Source organism: Astyanax mexicanus, chromosome 4 (genome assembly GCF_023375975.1).
Source record: "Astyanax mexicanus isolate ESR-SI-001 chromosome 4, AstMex3_surface, whole genome shotgun sequence".
Lineage (NCBI taxonomy): Eukaryota > Metazoa > Chordata > Actinopteri > Characiformes > Acestrorhamphidae > Astyanax > Astyanax mexicanus.
The window spans coordinates 18,929,146-18,950,717 of NC_064411.1; the positions used below are offsets into that span (position 1 = coordinate 18,929,146).

The 21,572-nt window shown below is 37.3% G+C and overlaps 4 protein-coding genes across 12 annotated transcripts in view; 2 read left to right on the plus strand and 2 right to left on the minus strand.

Annotated features, from left to right (window-relative positions):
• LOC125801186 (zinc finger protein 665-like) overlaps window positions 1-17,867 on the plus strand; it is a 316,241-nt gene extending 298,374 nt beyond the window's left edge. The window contains exon 2 of the mRNA XM_049477498.1: window positions 17,649-17,867. The gene's annotated coding sequence lies outside the window, so the exon portion shown is untranslated. The remainder of the gene's footprint in view (window positions 1-17,648) is intronic.
• Window positions 1-21,572, plus strand: part of LOC111197331 (NACHT, LRR and PYD domains-containing protein 12-like) — a 686,367-nt gene that overhangs the window by 432,466 nt on the left and 232,329 nt on the right. The gene's annotated exons all lie outside the window — the stretch shown is intronic.
• Window positions 1-21,572, minus strand: part of LOC125801441 (zinc finger protein 239-like) — a 308,090-nt gene that overhangs the window by 256,942 nt on the left and 29,576 nt on the right. The gene's annotated exons all lie outside the window — the stretch shown is intronic.
• The window catches only part of LOC111189991 (zinc finger protein 239-like), a 269,338-nt gene that overhangs the window by 113,762 nt on the left and 134,004 nt on the right, over window positions 1-21,572 (minus strand). The gene's annotated exons all lie outside the window — the stretch shown is intronic.

Genomic DNA, 21,572 nt, shown 5'->3' on the forward strand with positions numbered 1-21,572 from the left:
TGCAGAGAGGCCAACAAAATGTTCCAGCCATGGTTCCCATACTAAAATCTACCCACTCCAGGCTTATGTAGTGCAGTAAAATTGCTGGCTTATTTATTCCCTCTGATGGTTTTCTCTTCTTCTATGGTTCAGTCAGTCTGATTAAAAATCTGTTACCTTAGAGGGATATAGATGGATATTTGGTTGATGTATTACTCAAGTTTTATACTCTTTTTCTTATTAGATATCGTATCTTGCTTAAGGTTTTTTAATCTCCAAAGTTACTAAGAATATCCAAATCTTTTAGTTTCTTAATTGTTTTTATCCGGTACCAACTATAACCTTTGTATTGCTTCACATCTATATTTACTCATCTGTGTTTTAATAAACAGCTTTTATATTGCAAGATCTGCAATCGCTGTTTTCTCAACATATGTTTGACAAAATCTATAGGCCTGAGATTTTTGTATGTTATTATTTGTTGTTGTGTATATACTCAAAGTCACCCAAAGGATATATAGATAGATAGATAGATAGACAGACAGACAGACAGACAGACAGATAGATAGATAGATACTTTATTGGTCCCCGAGGGGAAATTCTTGACATCCAGCAGCAGGTGTGTATAGTAGAAGATGGAAGAAGAAGCTGCCAAATGTGCAAAATTAACAAGCTTGTTTTCCAGAGGACATACTCCAGCTGCAGCCAGTAAACAGAGATATGGAAATAATCTTGAGTTTGCAGCTATTAGGCAACGTTTGCAATGTCGATTTAGCGTAGTTTATTTTGTAGAGCCCAAAACACATCATTAACCTCTTAACACATCCTGAATTTTTATAACTAATATCTTGCAGTGTTTATGAATATGTATTGACACCCAATAAGCATTTTAAAGCCTAGAATCTCTGCTTTTCAGTATCTAGCCTATTTAGCTGTATGTCCTCTCAGGAAATAAACATTTAGGGCGAAATATGCCTTGTTTATTAGAATTAAGATTCATATACTGTCTTTAAGCTACTGCTTTGAGGATTCACTATTTTGTTTTGATCTTTAGGATCTTTAGGAATTCGTTAGCATTTTCGGCTTAGTTTAGTTGGTTATTTTCCTATTTTATATCAATTTTTCTGTTTTTATTGAATGGTATTGGCTTATTAGCGTCTAGCTTGTTAGCCTACAGAACGTCTCCCTGGTCTTTTAAATGAATGTTGATTTATTCATTTAATAGCTGTATCTAAGCCAGACAGACACTGTGTGATTTTTTAATCGGGTGCTGAGAGCTCATCCAAATGTTTGAATGGTTTGTCCTGTACGAAAATGCACCTGATTTATATGCTGACACTGTAGTCTGACTGGCAGGCTGAGAGACTGAACCTCACGCAGCCCCAAAGCATTAGAATTAGCGCCAGATCCCCGCAAGCCGTGCACCCGTTAATCCACCTGCAGAGCTTCAAACCCGCGGATGAGCACGCCGCTTTCCTCGGGTCGGGTTCCAGGAAATAGTCTGTGATGTATTCATCTGTTTTTTAATACTATTTTCATTTTATATAAAGCTATGGCATGATAATTACCATATAGCAAAGTAACCAAGACTTATTGTTAAGGAAACGTCTCCTTAACTGAAACTAATTAAAACGGTAAATAAAAGAAAAACTAAAACGAACTGAAATTACAGATTGAACACCCTCATTTTGTGTTTGTTAATTTATCAATAATTGATTTTTATAAATGTGGTATATCATGATATATATCGTTATTGTGATTTTTTTTCCCATTATCGCCCAGCACTACTTCTAAGTAATATTAATTCATAAAACTACAATTTTTTACCTTTTAAATCTTTATCTGATTTAAATTTGAATGAAACATGTATAAGTGAAGGGTGTTCGGTTAACTTACCAACATATACTTGTACTTATATACAATAAAAAGGCATTGTAAGATCTAGCTGCTGTTTTATTTTTTCAAATTCCTGCTACATTGATCACGTGACCAACGATGTCCGAAACCTTTTCCTTTACACCACTTTATAAAAGATTTGTTTACTAAATCAATATAGTGGACACGGTGGCGAATCACAGCATCGGGTTAAAGCCCAACTTCATCTGCAGAGCCAGAGAGCAGCAGAAGCTCTACACCAGCAGATTCAGAGCAGCAGCTCCAAGACCTGCTGCAGTTTTACAGAAGCTAATGTTACCCACAGTTTCATCATCTCTATATCTATGTTGTACATGCTGGAGAGAGAGTGAACTCTCGACCTGACCTTGGGTTTTACAGATTGAGTTGGTCGGTGAAGAGGCAGAGAGCACAAGACAAGATTAACTAACATTCTCTCTCACAAGAAAACCCGGGTTTTTGTTGATTATTTTAGTATAATAAATTATTTTATTATTTCATACAATATACAGTATCAGTGGAGACTTATTTCATGCATCTACATACCATCACAGCTCCAGAAATGACATTTTAGTTAACTCAATCATAGAAAATGTGTTTGAATCTTTAAAATAAAATATGAAAAGAAACGCATATGGATGGATGTCGGACAATGCAGCGTCTACTCATGTCTGAAATGTCCACATTCTCACTTGGGAAGAAGTGCAGACAAGTTTGTATCCAAATTTAAAGAACTAAATATGTCCTGGCTTGGTGAAGGTATTTGCTGTCGTGTTTAGCTGTGTTGTCTTTAGCTACCGGTTAAAATTGTTGGTAACAATAGCTAGCTGGGTTAAAAAAGCACTGGGAATATTGGCTAGCTAGATAACATTAGATACTTGGTTAAAAAAGCACTGGGAACATTGGCTAGCTAGATAACATTAGATGCTGGTTTAAAAAGCACTGGGAACATTGGCTAGCTAGATAACATTAGATACTGGTTTAAAAAGCACTGGGAACATTGGCTAGCTAGATAACATTAGATACTGGTTTAAAAAGCACTGGGAACATTGGCTAGCTAGATAACATTAGATACTGGTTTAAAAAGCACTGGGAACATTGGCTAGTTAGATAACATTAGATACTGGTTAAAAAAGCACTGGGAACATTGGCTAGCTAGATAACATTAGATACTTGGTTAAAAAGCACTGGGAACATTGGCTAGCTAGATAACATTAGATACTTGGTTAAAAAGCACTGGGAACATTGGCTAGCTAGGTAACATTAGATACTTGGTTAAAAAAGCACTGGGCACATTGGCTAGCTAGGTAACATTAGATACTTGGTTAAAAAGCACTGGGAACATTGGCTAGTTAGATAACATTAGATACTGGTTAAAAAAGCACTGGGAACATTGGCTAGCTAGATAACATTAGCTACTTGGTTAAAAAGCACTGGGAACATTGGCTAGCTAGGTAACATTAGATACTTGGTTAAAAAAGCACTGGGCACATTGGCTAGCTAGGTAACATTAGATACTTGGTTAAAAAGCACTGGGAACATTGGCAATTAAAGAGTAACGGTTTATTTTACCTTGAGTGTATTGACAAATATCTTTCAATAATGATTACTTATCTTAGTATCTATAATTACATAATTATTGTGTGAAACCTTGTATTTTATAGGCATTAACCAATACTCACATTATATTTGATCATTTTTACTCACAGTGTATTTTACACGCATTTATATAAAAGATTAACCAATAATCACAATATATCCTTTACACATATAGTAAAACATTGTTTGATATGGCATGTGACTAACACAGACTTTATTATATGACAGATTAACCCACATTAACATATAACATATGAGATGTAGCTCAGGCTTGAAGTATTTTGTTTTACTGCATGACCCTAACTAACGGTCATCAATTCGACTGGTACGGGGCTAATTTGCTACAAAAAGGCTATTAGATCAAAGCAGCCTTTTGGTCAGTGAGTGCCTCCCTAAAAAACCTCTACTTCAAAGCGGGGGGTGACGCACTCACACAGATAGTGCCACGATGTTCCATTCTGGAAGAACACAGTCAAGGTCAACACTAGTGGTCCGGTCAGACACGTGAAACTTGAGTACTAACACGTGAAATTATGCATATTAACATGAGCTAATCGTTAGTAACGCCTCATCAGCAGGTTCCACGTCATTTGGGGTATAAAACATGGAGTCAGATCAGAGGGGGTCAGAACTCTTACTGAGACGGCTGTAACACTGTCTTATATGTATTGGTTCTCCTGAATATTCAGTACTTTGTAATAAATACTTGGTTTGCTTTCAGCTTCACTCCACCTGTCTGACTCTCTCTCTATCAAACGAACACGCAGGGGAAGTTGTACCCCGGACGAGAGGTGGGAGTAGCCCACCTTTCATTTTCTTTTCTACAACAATTTGGTGACCCCGACGTGATTTGAACACAAGGGAAACAGTAAGTGAGATTTGATAAATTGTTTAAGGAAATAGATGTATTGTTGATAATTGTGGAAAGCAATCTGCTTGGCATTGTATATGCATAAATACATATTGAAAATATTTATCAGGAAATGTAAAAGCATTGTTTGGATTTTATTTGCTATAATAACAAGAACAAAGCAAAGCATAAAATTCATTGATAGTGCCAATATCATTGTTTGTAATGGAACGATTGATACAGAGAAAAATAATCACGTTCCACTTCTCCCAATTTTTAAAGCACTAAATAAAATCAACTAAATATAGAAATCAAGGTTTAATAAAATCTTGGGAATTGAAAAAGTCAGAAACATAATTTCTTAGTAAAATAACACACTGCAGCAAATTAAAGTGGCAGGTAAAATAATATAGCCACAAACAGTGATTCTAAAGTCCAAGCAAAAGTAACCCAAGAAAGCCCAGTACATCAATATGGAACCATTCCTGAGACAGAAGCCACATTATGTGTAGTTTGTGCTGAGTTTAAAACTTTGGGCCCTGATATTCTATCAATCAGTGTGGATATGGAGGGGAAAATAGAGCAGCTGATCATTACGATCTATGTAAAAAACATGATTTAGATGTATTTCCAGGTGTTTGTTTCTTATCTATTATCTATATAGTATTACCAATACAATATGAGAAGATCTACAGGAAGCTTTCAGGGGTAGGTTTAAGAGCAGGTGTGTGTACAGCAGCAGTTTTGTGCTGTGAAGCAGTAAAATATGGTCTGTACAATGATGCTGCAGAGTTGAGGTGTGTGATCTTTAGCTTGGTTAGTGTTTGTGAGAGTGGAAGTGTTTGAGTTTGTGAGTGTGTGCATGTATGAGAAATAGTGTGTGTCTAGTGGTAAACTGGGTGGTGAACATTAGAAGTGTTTGTAAGATCTAATTTGGATATAAGAGATTGGTTGGTGTGACAGGGAAGCAGTTACACTAAAAGGGAGAGGGATGTGAACAAAAGGAAGGTAAAAGAAAGTAATTAATGGTGATGATAATTAAATGTTGCAATTTAAAATTGAAAATTCCTACAAGTTAGGGATTTAAAGAAATGACTAAATGTTACGGATTGAAAGCACTTTTGACAGTAAAACTCATGATTGAATATAACTGAAAGACAACTGAAGAAGGTAAGAAAACAAAATTGGGCTTAAATCTGTGCACAGACAAAATTTAAATATGAAATAATTAACTTCCAAGGGGAAATTAGAGTTCAAGTTAAGTGTGACAAATGTATTTTAACCATGTATTTTAACTTGCAGGAAGGAGACACGGAGGACGCCTTAAAAGACTTCCAAAATGAATAGAGAACCTTAAACATGATTATAATGAATACAAAAGTCTCGTTTCAGATCTGTTTACACAGGGGGAGAAGGAGAACGTGGTGCAAAGGTGGACCAGTACAAACACAGAGTGAGGGTTCCTCCGCCATTACGCACGAAAGGGGAACGGGTCTGGCTGGATTGAGCCTTTCCAGGTGACTGAGAGAACAACGTACGCAGATCAACTGATAGGCGAGGGTTCTACAGCTGTGCAACAACAGAGATCGCTTAGAGAGCCAGAGGGAGAGGTGAGCACAGCAGCTGAATCGTCTGACCCAGATGGAGGCCCGCAGCAGGAAGGAGGGGTAGCACACTCACCCCGCAGCAGCAGAAGCAGGAAGGAGGGGCAGCAGAGCCCCCGCAGCACGGGCCTGGCCTGGCCACAGCAGAGAAAAGATTTCTGAAGAGCACAGCAGCAGAAAGCACACAGCCTGGCTGTGACCGAGGAGAGGAATTGAGGGAGTGACTCATTCAACAACGTTTCGATTGCGTCAAAGTACACTACATACAGAGACTCTTAAACACATCTCATTAAAAAACACACATAGTCTTATCACACACCAACTCATACTTTTCATTCACTGATATTGCAGACATCAAGGTAGTATACCTTCAGAACCCTGAAACAAGAAGAAAGAAGAAACGAACAACACGAATTGCAACTTTAACATTTACACATATAGGGTTATAAACTGTGATTTGCTAAAGTAGGGGGGGAACACATTATTTTTTCTTTACAGGTTGTACTGAACATTGCTTTCCTTTACAGGTGGCCGAAAGACTCTTGAAAAAACGAAATTGTAAAAAAAAATATATACACTCTGTAACCTTAACACTTACACATATAGAGCTATAGATAATAAGTTTACTAAATAGTGGAAAACTTAGAGGGAAAACACATTTTTGGTTTAATAATGGCTTGGTACGGAAAAAGGGAGTGGGACAGGTCAAAGTACGGATACTATAACGGACAAGCATTTCCTCTGGCTATTCCAATATGGCTCCAGATAATAATAACCGTTGCCCTCATGGGTATCATGATAATAACATTGGCCATCGTATCAAAGCAAGAACAACTAACAACGGTAGAGGGAACAATTGTAAACACATCAGCAACCGTACACCCGACAAACGCAACAGCTAAAGACCAGCCCACACAGCTTAATAGAACCAAACGATCAACCATCAATCAGCCTAACTCAAAATGCATCAGGCGCTGGGGAGGTATAGAATTAGACTAATATTGGGGTGAGATGACAATATGGACAGTGAACTTATGCGACGTGGTTACTTGTGGTAAGCAGGGGTCCAAGGGGGAAGCGGTGTACTTGTGTTGGTCCCGTGATGATAATCTTAAGTGTAACCATAAGGGTGATTCTCACGAAGACCTTCACATTAACATAAAAAGTTTTTCACCTCATTGCAACATTATTTTTTTCAAGTTGAGAAGCTAAAATAGAATTTGCATTTTACTATATTGTTTATTTTTTCATATTTTTTAAATAGAATTTTATTATCATTTGAATCTTATAAGATCCAGAATAATTCTCATTACCGTTACAGTAAATGACGAAGCTAGATCAACCGGTTCAAAACATTTTTTGATGATTAATTTTTGATTAATAGTTCCACAACAAAATCCCATCAACTTAACAGCACAGTCCTTGACACTTACTTTGTTCTTTTTATTTATTTATTTATAGTTAAGCAACTCTCATTACCGATACAACATTTGTAAAATATCTTTTAATTTTTTAATTAATGAAAATTATTTTAGAATATGTTTGATCAAAAACTCATGGGGACAACAGGTGAGGGGTATACTATAGTAAAATGAAGAAAAGTTATGATAAGATGTGAAACTTTTAAAAAATTAACATTTTAGATCCATAACGGTAATGAGAACACAATTAAATGGTAATGAGATGCTCTTAGCTAATTTCACACATAACTTAAAATGCTAATATGCTAACAACCTATAACTTTGCCAGCTGTCAAAGCCTTATATTGTGATAATATTCATGAAATAATTTATTTTTATATTTTTAAAAGTAATGAGTATTAAACCATAACGGTAATGATAATACACAGTGTAATTGAGGACAGTTTTAGTAATATTAACACAGATTTCTCAAAGGGAGAGAATAGTGACCAACTGATCTTATCTCCATTTTGAAGCTTGTCTCTGACGTGATGCATCATGGGATAGCTGATCAATTTGAAGGCACAGTGTAATTTTTTTAGGGGGGTAAAATCATGAAACGGTAATGAGAAAAATTGTTCGGACACAGTTATTTTGTTTAAAATCAAGTACATTTTTTGTTCAACACAAATAATATTTATATTATGTATAAATGGTGATATTTTAAATGACTTTAATCTATTTTATTGATTCGATATGCTTAGTACTTTTAATATGGTTTAACTTAAAATTAGAAAGAAGGGGTACGGACACATAACGGTAATGTGAATTTCCATATATTTTTTATTTAATTTATATAAAAATAATTTTATATGAACAATTGATCCATACAGTACTACCTATTTGCTTTACACACAATATCGGAGTTTTTGTGAATTAAGTACTGATTAAAAAAAAAAAAAATTGTCATGAACATGTTCCCTGCAGCTTCATGAGAATCACTCATAACACCGACCAAACAGCTTACAAGGCCAGACCTTGTAACAAGTGGGAAACCGTAATTAGGTCAACGCATGTTAATTGGGATCCAAGCGAACGCTGGGCGACTCGTGAGCGGGAGAACTGGAATAGTATTAACATACAAAGGGATAATGGTCCGATAAATAATCTGATAACCATTGCATTAGAGTGGCAATCTGATCCTAATGGGGAAAAATCATTTTTCATGAGGGTCCGGGTGGATGTAAGTGGTAATGACCCTGTGGGATGGATCAAAGTTAGAGCTACAGATAAACCGACCTATACTGGAGTGTGAGGAAGAGCAAGAGGAAATGCTGGAAACCAACCAGTCTTGGGGATGACTTTATTGCAATGATGTCACTTCCTCCTTTGATAGAGTTCGAATTTTTGGTCGCCTGGTGGCAGAGGGACCGTGGGAGAATTTTTCCTGTCATAAATTGGTTGGAAGGCTGCCGGAACAGGTTTTCGCTCCCACCATTAGCTAAATGTTCACACATATGTTTATCAAGTGTTGAACATATGTAAATACATATTTGGAGGAATTACGATGTGTTGACGTATCTGGTTGATACGTCAAAAGGGAGAATTAAAGAGTAACGGTTTATTTTACCTTGAGTGTATTGACAAATATCTTTCAATTATGATTACTTATCTTAGTATCTATAATTACATAATTATTGTGTGAAACCTTGTATTTTATAGGCATTAACCAATACTCACATTATATTTGATCATTTTTACTCACAGTGTATTTTACACGCATTTATATAAAAGATTAACCAATAATCACAATATATCCTTTACACATATAGTAAAACATTGTTTGATATGGCATGTGACTAACACAGACTTTATTATATGACAGATTAACCCACATTAACATATAACATATGAGATGTAGCTCAGGCTTGAAGTATTTTGTTTTACTGCATGACCCTAACTAACGGTCATCAATTCGACTGGTACGGGGCTAATTTGCTACAAAAAGGCTATTAGATCAAAGCAGCCTTTTGGTCAGTGAGTGCCTCCCTAAAAAACCTCTACTTCAAAGCGGGGGGTGACGCACTCACACAGATAGTGCCACGATGTTCCATTCTGGAAGAACACAGTCAAGGTCAACACTAGTGGTCCGGTCAGACACGTGAAACTTGAGTACTAACACGTGAAATTATGCATATTAACATGAGCTAATCGTTAGTAACGCCTCATCAGCAGGTTCCACGTCATTTGGGGTATAAAACATGGAGTCAGATCAGAGGGGGTCAGAACTCTTACTGAGACGGCTGTAACACTGTCTTATATGTATTGGTTCTCCTGAATATTCAGTACTTTGTAATAAATACTTGGTTTGCTTTCAGCTTCACTCCACCTGTCTGACTCTCTCTCTATCAAACGAACACGCAGGGGAAGTTGTACCCCGGACGAGAGGTGGGAGTAGCCCACCTTTCATTTTCTTTTCTACAACACTAGTTAGATAACATTAGATACTGGTTAAAAAAGCACTGGGAACATTGGCTAGCTAGATAACATTAGCTACTTGGTTAAAAAGCACTGGGAACATTGGCTAGCTAGGTAACATTAGATACTTGGTTAAAAAAGCACTGGGCACATTGGCTAGCTAGGTAACATTAGATACTTGGTTAAAAAAGCACTGGGCACATTGGCTAGCTAGATAACATTAGATACTTGGTTAAAAAACACTGGGAACATTGGCTAGCTAGGTAACATTAGATACTTGTGTAGGACCTTTAAAAATATCCTGTGTATTTGTATTATTTTCTTAGTTTTTCATCTTAAGTGTAAACGAACTCCATTTCCCATGTGCCTTTTCTATTTCGCGGGTTTTTCCTGCTGGTTTCCTGTTCAGCTCAGCCAATCATACGAGTGAAAAGCTCGACAGACATTTTTCTATCCAATCCGCGCCGAGTAGGGGCGGGACTAAGAGGGAGAGTGTGAGTGTCTGTGGGGGTGTGTTGGAGGAGAAGGAGAGAGAAAGTGAGGAGAGAAGTTGTGTTTAGACTCTCCGGAGCGCTTTTATTTACTTGTTATCCGCTCTATAACACAGTTACAGTGCTATTGTACTGTATAGTGCTCTAAACCGCAGCGTTCAGTTCAGTTTACTGCGGAACCTCTGAAGAGGCAGTTCAGCCGGACTGTGGAGTAAAGGCGCTTCTCCGCGGACTGGGAGCTGCTGCTGCTGAGTTTCCTCGCGCCTGTCTGCAGCAGCTCGGCCGGACCTCGCGTGTGAGTTGAACACGGAGGGTGTTCTGATCTTCCCGGCGCTCGTGCACTGCGTCGTCTCCCGCTGTGAGTGCTGGGGACTGCTGCGTTCTGACCGGGAGCACCGGGAACCGGGAGTCTGTTGTCATGGCTACTGAGGACGCCATGTCCGCGAGCTCTGTGTGAACCGTGAGTAACGAATCAACTGACTCGGTTGACTCATTCGATTCACTTTCGCTTTCGCTGACTGAGTGGAGTTATAAGTGCACCAACGTTCTGGGCCCCAACAAAATTGGAGGTGTGTTTTCTCAGTTCAGTGTTTCATACTAATTGTTTAAACCAAGGGTTGTTTTATTTGGGTATTTTATTTTACTTGTTTTATTAACAAGAGTTTAACCAAATATGAGGGAAATAAAATAATATTACCTACTTACGTAAATGCATTAAACATTGAAAGGGGTCACATTGACCCCAAACATAATAGGAGGATTAAGTGAGTCAAGCAACCAGGGGTGTTTTATTTCCACGCAGAACCTGATATAATCTGGCCCAAATAGTCTCAACATCAGTAACTTCTTCCTTGTACAAACGTGTACAAAAATTCTGTCTAAATTGGCTACTATTTTGTAGTAAAATGAGAATGCTTGCTGGATGCATTTGAACAAGTTTTTACCATCCTATTAACAAATAAACTCAAACAAATGCTTTGTATTTTATAATTATTAGTTTAAAAAAAATATTTGCATATACATTTTCAAACGCTTTTACAAGTGTAAAGTACCCTTCTATACAGAAATCAGGATGGTCCATTGTGATGTCAGAGAGTGATTTTACAGGGAGGAGCTGTGAATGACCTCAATTTATGGAAAGCTTTTAGAATACATAAATAGTAAGACTTTAGACAAGGTGAACAACAAACAAGATCTGCTGCATTACGATCTCCTTTTCAAGAACCTGCAGGACATCAAGAAAGTAAATGTAAAGAAAATGTTACCATATTATTTTTAACGAAATTTAGATATTAAAAAGGTTTCTACTGGAATCAACGGCACCGACCTTTCAATAGTAATTAGTAAGTGTTATTTGTTGGGGTAGTTTGAAGTGACTAACAACTAAATACATTTTTCTGATAAACTGGTGCACATTTGTATCTCTACTATCTCTGAGTGTCACTGTACCCATCTTACCTAAATTGAAATGTAAGTGCAAACAAGTTGGGGCATCACTTGCAGTTTGCCATCAACAGTGAGGACCAAGTCCATCTGGTACAACTTTAGCATTTATTACATACAGTGTTAAAAAGGTTATGTCAATTTGGTGTAAATTTTTGAACAGTGTTAACTTACATGGTAAATTTTGTCAGTAAAAAATAGTTTGAATATCTATGGTGACCATCACAAAGTGAAGCATTGATTATTTAATACAAGGAGTACGTGCTTCTCTTTTGGGTGGTCAAAATGGTACTATTGATCAATTAAGTGAAAGCTCATCTTATTCAGTTCATTTTCAGTCATTAAAGTTTATTATTCAATTTTAAAATAAATACAAACTACATGGAACGAAAGGAATGAAAAACTCTTTGGGAAAATCTGGACACTGTATTATGTACAGTAACAGTAACACTACAGCATTAATAATCAGCATCTTACATGCAGATAACTGATGGTAATCCTTAAACAGCTCATGAGCGCTCATTTTCCCTTGCTCCGCTCCTAAACTGCTGCTTAAGCGGTTAGAGTTAAATTTACCTGAAATAATACGAATATATGTCCTCTCCTAATATAAAACTTTAATTTCAAAGCGAACATTTTTATTTTTTAAGAGTGGCCCTAAAATGCTGTAGTAACATTCTGATTGGGGATGTAATCGGGTACATGTGTTTACAAGGCTGTTGTTCTTCTTTGTATCTGATTATTTAAAGAATTATCCACCTCGTTCGATCAGATCAAAATTGTATTCGGAATGGCTTCAATCGGACTATTCTATTCTGATTGAGGTGTTTACATGGACCTTCTCTATTCCGATTGAGCCAGTAATCTGATTGTTAGTGGATTATTAGGCTGCATGTAAACGTACCCAATAGTTTTGACCTTTGAGTAAAATTTTCTAAGTGCTATTTGTTGGAGTAGTCTGAAATGACTCAAGCAACAGTCTCATATTTCTACACAGAACTGGATATAAAGTGGCAAATGTATGCTCCAACATCAGTAAGTTCTTCCTTTAATATGTTCAAAACATTTTGTCAAAATTGGCTAATATTTTGTAGTAGAATGAGAATGCTTGCTGGACTCATTTTGGAAAAGTTTAAAAAGTTTTTACCAACCCATTAACAAAAACTCATACAAATTTCTTTTTTCAATTAATTAGTTTTAAACTAGGGCTGAACGATTAATTGCATTTGCGATAATCTCGCGATATTTTAAAACGCGATTCTCTAATCGCACTGGCTGCGATTTGACTGGTCACGTGACTTGAGAGCGAGCCAAGCCGAGGACGAGCGGAGCATACCCGAGCAGAAGGCAGGGAGGTGGAGAAGTGAAGTCAACACAGCGCACTTTAGGGCGTTTTCACACCAGCACGGGTTGGTCCGGTTAAAACGAACTCTGGTCCGTTTGCAACTTTAGTGCGGTTCGATTGAGCAGGTGTAAAAACAGTAATCGCACTCGGGTGCGGAACCGGAACGAGACCAGCTAGAGGAGGTGGTCTCGGTCCGGTACCAAACGAACTCTGGAGCGGTGTGCTTGTGGTGAGAACGTGATCCGGTCTCGATCCGACCCAGCTATTAAATATAAGCCATTTATTTGAGCTAAACTGATGATAAAGCAAGCATAGTTTAAACCAGGGGTCTCAAAGTACCGGCCCGCGGGCCACATCCGGCCCGCGACGCGGCTTCATACGGCCCCTCACTGGTTAACAAAATAAACATACATCTGGCCCGCAATTCAATTTAATTATTTATGCTTTATTATGTTCGTTTTCATATTTTATCTTTACTTGTATTTTGGTGTGTGTGTGGTTTTTGTTTTTTTGCTTACGCTGCGTTGCCTGCTTTAATAGTCTCCTGTAGCCTTCAACAGTCTAACCTTGCAGCCGTGGTGTGTTCACTAAACTCCGTAGTTATAAACATCCTGAGGTTAGCAGCGCGCTAACTGACCTGTTTATAATGTAATCCGAGCAGTGCCTCCGTGACTCTGCTCTGAACTGCTGCTGTTAGCTGCTTGGGCTGAAAGATGAACTGTAGAGAGCTGTATTATCCGGTTAGTGGGGTTATTTTATTTCATACACAGAAGAACTTAAAAATTTTAAAAACGCTTCAGACTGGCTCAGCTGAGCCCTGTAGCCCGTGGCTGGGCTGTAGCTCTGACTAAGCAAAGACTGCGGGCTTGTGGTGCTGCAGCTGCAGCTCCGACTAGTGGTTGTATGAGGAACTGCTAAATCTGAGGAAATGCCAAATCTGTCACAGCTCACAATTTTTGATTTTATATTTATTAAGCCTTATTTCAGTATCAAACGTTTTGATCAAAGTTAATATAACTTGTATTTGATATCATTTCTATTCACTTGACTAGTTTGGTTCTTGATTGATGGAGTTTTTGGATTTCATAACATGACAAATTAAAAGGATTTATGTTAATAGAGCAACAAGCAAACATTTTTCCATGCAACTGTAATATTTGATTGAATAAATAGTATATTGAGAGTTATTTAACATTAAGGAGTAATTACATTCATTTTATATTACATTTGGTTACATTTTATTACATTTATAAGTTACATCTGGCCCTCAGAGGACAGCCAATATGCCAATGTGGCCCTCGGCAAAAATGAGTTTGAGACCCCTGGTTTAAACTAATATATTAGCCAGATAACGCTAATTACCACAGCTGTGAACAAACACTGTGTCCATGCACGCGCTGCATTCACTGCTCTGTTTAAATCTGTGCTGCGCGTAGAAACACTGTGTTTGAAAGTGCAGCGTTCAGTGTTAAAGCACAGATATTTGCACTGGAACACAAAATATTCTCGCTGTATTTACTTTTTTCGTATATTTATATTTAATGTACTCCTGTGTCAGACAGCTCTGACCAATCAGAGGACACAGGCTGCTCGCGTGGTTTATTGATGCGCATTTTGGTGCGTTTACATTTATGCCTATGGGAAACCAGACCGAACAGAGCGAGAAAACGCTCCAAGTAAACGAACTCATTAGAAACGAACTACAGGTGTGAAAACGCCCTTGTTGCACAATGGCTTCAGGCTCGACAGAACACATCAGTTGTGTAGTATTACTTTGGCTTTAAAAAAGAAAAATGCTGCTCAACGTCAGGTACTTTGCTAAACGTGCCTTGCTACTGTTGCTACGACGCGAGGTAACACTACAAACCAGTGCTGCATCTTCAAATACAGAAAATAACGAGTTGGTTAAAGCAGATTCTCTTTATGTTTTTTGCACTTTAATTTTTCATGATGTTACTAGCTGGAGAGCAGTAAGTTAAATGTTTTATATCTGTTTTTTCTAATAAAAAAATGGTGACAAGGAAAAACTATATCTATTTATTTTTCTATAAAAAAAACAAATGGTGAAAAGGAAAAGCATTGATTTTTTTTGCTTTATTGTTATCTGTGCTTTAAATAAATCTGACATTGTTTATTATTAAACAGATTGATTCATTGCTTCTGTTGTTGAAAAATACTTGAAGACAAACAAATTGCATTTTAAATCGCAATCGCAATTTATAGATAAAAAATTGCAATTAGATTATTTTCCAAAATCGTTCAGCCCTATTTTAAACTGACATTTGCATATGAGTTTTCAAATGTTTTACAAGTGTGAAGTACCCTTCTATACAGAAATTAGGATGGTCCATTATGATGTTCAGGACAGGAGTGCATATCACTGTTAGTCTGAAGCTAATGTGGGGGGAAATAATGTTATTAGGGGTTGTAAAAAAAAATCAGGAATCTTTTATAAATTGGTGTGAAGGAAAAAGCTTCGGACATCATTGGTCACATGATCAATCTAGAATGAATCAACCATCAGCAGAGTGATTTGAACCAATGTGTGTCGGGGTTTTTTGGCACACGCCTCAAAGCTTCAGATTAGACGGTAACATCACTCTCTTTCTTTAAGTTCTCAGCTTCCAGTGAGACCAAAACAGAATCAAGATTGTCTGTCTAAACAGTGGGCAGTCCTTATAAAGGCACTAAACAGGTGTCAGACTGATTATTGTGAGTGACAAAAGGTGGCCTCCTTCTAGTGGATGGAGGACCACCAGCACCCCCTTACACTATGGACTTCGACTGGGATAAAAGTACAGAAGCTTTTATGGTAAATGAAGATGTCTCAATAGTTTTATCAGTATAGTGTAACTGATTTGGGCAGTTCTCTTCAGTTAATTGACCTGCTTGTATTTTAATATTCAATTGCATTTTTCTTTGTTTTTTCCAGAAATGAAAATCTTCTCCTGAAATTCTTCACCAACAACCAGGACAGACAAAGAGCAATGTTAAACTGCTGAAAGAGGTGTAGCAAAAGCCGTCCAGAAGAATTTCCAGAACACACAGAAACAGTTTGATACATTTAACAGACAAATGAAGCCAAGTCCCAACATGGAGAAACATCAGAACTCTGCCAAGAGTTTTACTAAACAGAGTACTCTCAAAAACCACCAGCGCATTCACACAGGAGATAAACCGTATTACTGCTCAGACTGTGGAAAGAGTTTTACTAAACAGAGTACTCTCAAAGTACACCAGCGCATTCACACAGGAGAGAAACCGTATCACTGCTCAGATTGTGGGAGGAGTTTTACTAAACAGAATACTCTTAAAAAACACCAGCGCATTCACACAGGAGAGAAACCGTATCACTGCTCAGATTGTGGGAGGAGTTTCACTCAACGGAGTAGTCTCAAAATACACCAGCGCATTCACACAGGACAGAAACTGTATTACTGCTCAGACTGTTGGAGGAGTTTTTCTGAACAGGGTAATCTCAAAAAACACCAGCGCATTCACACAGGAGAGAAACCTTATTACTGCTCAGACTGTGGAAAGAGTTTTACTAGACAGAGTACTCTCAAAATACACCAGCGCATTCACACAGGAGAGAAACCATATCATTGCTCAGACTGTGGGAGGAGTTTTACTAAAAAGAGTGATCTCAAAAACCACCAGCGCATTCACACAGGAGAGAAACCGTATTACTGCTCAGACTGTGGGAAGAGTTTTACTAAACGGAGTAATCTCAAAAAACACCAGCGCCTTCACACAGGAGAGAAACCGTATTACTGCTCAGAGTGTCGGAGAAGTTTTACTCAACAGAGTAGTCTCAAAATACGTCAGCGCTTTCACACAGGAGTGAAACCGAATCACTGCTCAGACTGTGGGAAGAGTTTTACTCAACAGAGTAATCTCAAAAAACACCAGCGCATTCACAAAGGATAGAAAACTATCCCAAATCTGTTTCAATTAAAAGTGCGAATCGTAATCCTTTCAGACGGAACACCTTATCTTACACAAATGTTTAACTTAATCACTTGGGACACGTTCCACCAGAAAACTGAATTTAACAATGGATTTTACAGGTTCTGCAAAATGAATCTTATCCAGGGATGATGTTTATTGAATTCCATGTTATGTTTTCTCGTATGTTAGATGTTCCAGGACATTCTTTGTGAGACACAGCTCAGTGCTTAGGGTAGTTACTGTAGTAGTTCAGTTCTGAAGAAGGGAAAAAACTTACTCTGTAAAATTTAGATGTCATAGTTGTTAGGAGTAGAGGAGGATTATTAGCTTGCAACTAAATGTTTAGGACCAAATCTTCAGAGCTTATGATTCGAATGCTTTTAATGTATTTTCTAGTATATGCAGATTTGATTATTTCTATTAATTTCTAGTATCTCTTTTTTCACTCTGTGGAAGCCGTCCTCAGTTCCCCAAGCTAAGCATAGCTTATCTTAATGCTATTTACTGCTAGACCCATCTGTATGAAAGAAGAAGTGAAAACACCACCTGAGGAATTCCAGAGAGTGTGCTCCCAAAAGTGAGACCCAAAGCCGCAGAGAGACGACACTGTGCCAGGTACTGCTGTGTGGACCGGAGGAGCATCCAGACCCCGCAGAGAGGCCAACAAAATCCTTTACAGAGGTTTAATAAAACGCTCAAGCTGTAGTTCCCATACTGAAATCAACCTCCTCCAGGCTTGTGTAGCGCAATGAGGTTGCAGGCTCATTCACTCCCTCTGATGGTGTAATCGTTGGTCTATGGTTCAGTCGTTCTGATTAAAAATCTGTTACCATAGAGGGATATTTGGTTGTTGTATTACTCAAGTTTTATACTCTCTTATCTTTTCCTTATTGAATATTATATGTTGCTGAAGGTTTTTAATCTTCAAATTTATTAAGAATATCCAAATCATTTAGTTTCTTAATTGTTTTTATCCTCTACAAACTATTATCTTTATATTGTTTCACCTCTATATTTACTCATCTGTGTGTTTTATTGAACTACTTTTATATTGCAGATCTGCAGTCTCATTGTGTTTTCTCAACATATGTTTGACATGAAACCTATAGGCCTGAGATTGTCTTCTGTTATTACTTGTTAAATACTCAAAGGCGCAGAGAAATCCAGTGTGAAATTGGAGTGAAACATAAAAGTCAACTTAAGATTGAAATATATATATTTTTAATGGTTCAGGCTTAAAAGGGTTAAATATACAATTACTTCCAAAGGTAGAGTAACATGTGTTTAACTTGTATTCATATGTTTATAAAATTCTTTATTGTGAGTGCTTGTGGGTTGTGTTGTTTTGTTTTTTTGAAGAGCATAATCATTCACCAACTACACTTAATTACCAAATTCTACATTTGAGTTATTGACCATTGTTATTGGTAGCTAGTGTAGGTAAATGTCCAAACAAAGTATTTCCTGTTTTACCGACCATTATTATTGGAAGCTAGTCTAGTTAAATATCCAAACACAGCATTTGCTATTTTACTGACCAAATGTATAAACAAAGCATTTCATGTTTTACTGACTATTATTATTGGTAGCTAGCCTAGCTAAATGTACAAATGTAGCATTTGCTGTTTTAATGACTATTATTATTGTGCAAAATAGTCATTGTATTGGTGTAAATAGTTTAAAAAGAAAAGAAAAGCAGTACAGAGTACATATTTCATTTATTTTCTGTGTTAATGCAAGAAGGTCACTTAAAAGTGATTAAGGGATCTACTGAGGGGAGAAGTGTACAGGTGAAGGTGGAGTAGAGGATTGGAACAGGCCGAGTAGGGTAAAGCTGCAGACCCGGAGACTGCAGTTTTAGGACCGCTGCAGATTCAGGACCGCTGCAGTTCTAGGACCCTACTCTGCCGCCTAGCGACATGAGTGATTATTACACAGTAGGCGGGACCAGCGAGAGAGGGAGTGAGTGGGGTGCAGGTGTATGCTAAAGGCTTTTCTCCTCATAGCTGTTGTCGTCGTCGAATTGTGTGGCACAGTTTGGTGCACGATGGAGTACAGTCGGAATGTGAGTTCGGAATTTGAATCAAGTTTTATAGCCTAAATGTATTAAAATATTCCGATGTTTTGAATTAGATATCAATGTAATCTACACAGGATGTGAGTGTATATGTAGCCTAAATCAATTACAAGCACCTAACACTACGTGTTAGTCTAGGACAGCTTGCTACAAAACATCTATTAGCCTGTCAGCGTAGTTCTATTTTTTCTTTTTTCTTTATTGAAAGCATCGTTTGATATGATCATTAGTTCTGCTTAGCACATTGATTGAAATATAAACGATGACAAAAATCTGTATCAAATGTTCACTACGTTTCAGTACATTAAATCAGTGTAGCCTACTGTATTGGGTGTAACGTTAAATGCTTACTTAATATTACTGTTGTACCATATAGTTAAGTTAATAATCTTGAACAATACGTGTTGTCATTTGTAACAGTAATTTTATGAAATTTTTTAATTTTACTGATTATCCTGTCTAAAGGATATCCTGTCAAAAAATAAACAAACAACTGAAGAAAGAAGGAAGGCCATTTAGTTGGTAGGTAGTGTGGAAATTTAATTCACAATGTGGAGTTTGAATATTAAAAAAGAAATGTCAAATATTAATATATTTTTTTGTATCTCTTTCTCTATCTCTTCTTTCTTTCTCTCTCTTACAGAAGTCGTTGCGATCCAAGTCCCTGGATAAAAAAAAAACAACGTTAATGTGTGAATTTTAATATTTGAATTTTGTTATTATTTCAAATACATTTTATAACCCCAAGTCTTCCTTGTGTCTCTGATATGTGGTTGGGAGTTCTAGGACACATTCTAAGACAAAGTAATATTTAGGTGATGATATTTGGGTGAAATACACATTAAAAGGTGTAATTAGTTAGTTAAATTGGTGATATTTGGGTGAAATAAACATTATAAAGTGTAATTAGCTGAATTGGTGATATTTGGGTGAAATAAACATTGAAATAAGCCTTTAAGTCATTCATTTCGCTATGAGGAGAAAAGCCTTTAGCATACACCTGCACCCCACTCACTCCCTCTCTCGCTGGTCCCGCCTACTGTGTAATAATCACTTATGTCGCTAGGCGGCAGAGTAGGGTCCTAGAACTGCAGCGGTCCTGAATCTGCAGCTTTATACTATTGAACAGGCCCGCCCACGGGACGAGAGAGAACAGCGGAGATGCGGGAGTAGCAGCGCGGGAGAGGCGAGGAGGAACAAGTTCCTCACAGGCTGAACTAAATTCACTAATAATCAGTATTAATTAAACTAACCGGTAATTTTAAGGACACTGAAGTCCATACTGAGAGTGTGCTGGTGGATAAAGCTGGGATAATCTCTCTATAAGTAAAGTTCTGTTAGCACTGTTAGCTTAGCCAGCTCGGCTAGCTGTGTTTAGCCTCGTGTATTAGCTGCTCTGCGCTAGCCGTGAACTCTCCGCTGCAGCGCCGCTCCGACAGACTGTTCCCCGGACTGACTCGCGCTCTCTCCGCCTCCACTGAACACCAGGACCGCTAACACTGCTAACCAGAGAGCGCTCTGAGTCCCCGCGTGGATCAGAGTTCCTCTGAGGGAAAACGCTCCGTGCTGCAGGACCCCGCGCTCTGCTCCCGCTCATATTCACTGAATCTGAGGTAAATCTGAAACTCTTATTTCTGCTCGTTAGAGTAAAGCGGACATTAAGCTCCGAACCAGACCTGCACCGTTTAGTTCTGTTCATTTCATCTATAATTCTGTTCTTTATGAGTGTATTCTTTAGAGTGGGCCCACATATTTAATTTAAGATGGTATTTTATTTTGCAAACTAACTTTAAAAGGTACATTTCTGATTAAGGGTTTAAATATATAACTGACAGTGTAGTTCTAAAAGTAAGAAAAAAGGGGTATATTAACCTAAAAGCAATCCTACAGCTAAAGTCTAAGTTACTAATTCTAAAATAAGATCTAATCCCAAAACATAAGCCTGAGGAATAGTAATCATTAAAATAATTGTTTATTTAAATGATTAATAGTAATTTAAATAATTGGGGTACTGTTTAAAATATAACTCTTATTTGTGTCTTAAATTTACATATGGGTATTTACACACAATATTTGTACTATTGCATCTAAAAAAGGTACTAAACTGCTCTGTCTTGAAAAGATATAACTCTATTGTTGATTGAAGCCTGCTATTTATTTATTTTTGTTCAAAGTATTAAAAAGGCCTTATTTTGCCCTACCGTTTTGATACACTCAGTATCAAACTCAGTAACTACTGCCTATTTTTATATACCTGTGTGATAGTCCTTTTATTGTGTTTTATATTTTCTATTATTTTATTTCTGCAAACATAGAGAAGGGAAAGAATAGATAGAACTCAGGCCCTTATTTCTTCCAATTAACTGGGGATAGGGGTTACATAAGCAATACCTAAAAATAATCAAAGAAAAGAAAGAAGCTAAAAAGAAATGTTGAAAAATAGCTAAAACAAACCAGCATTA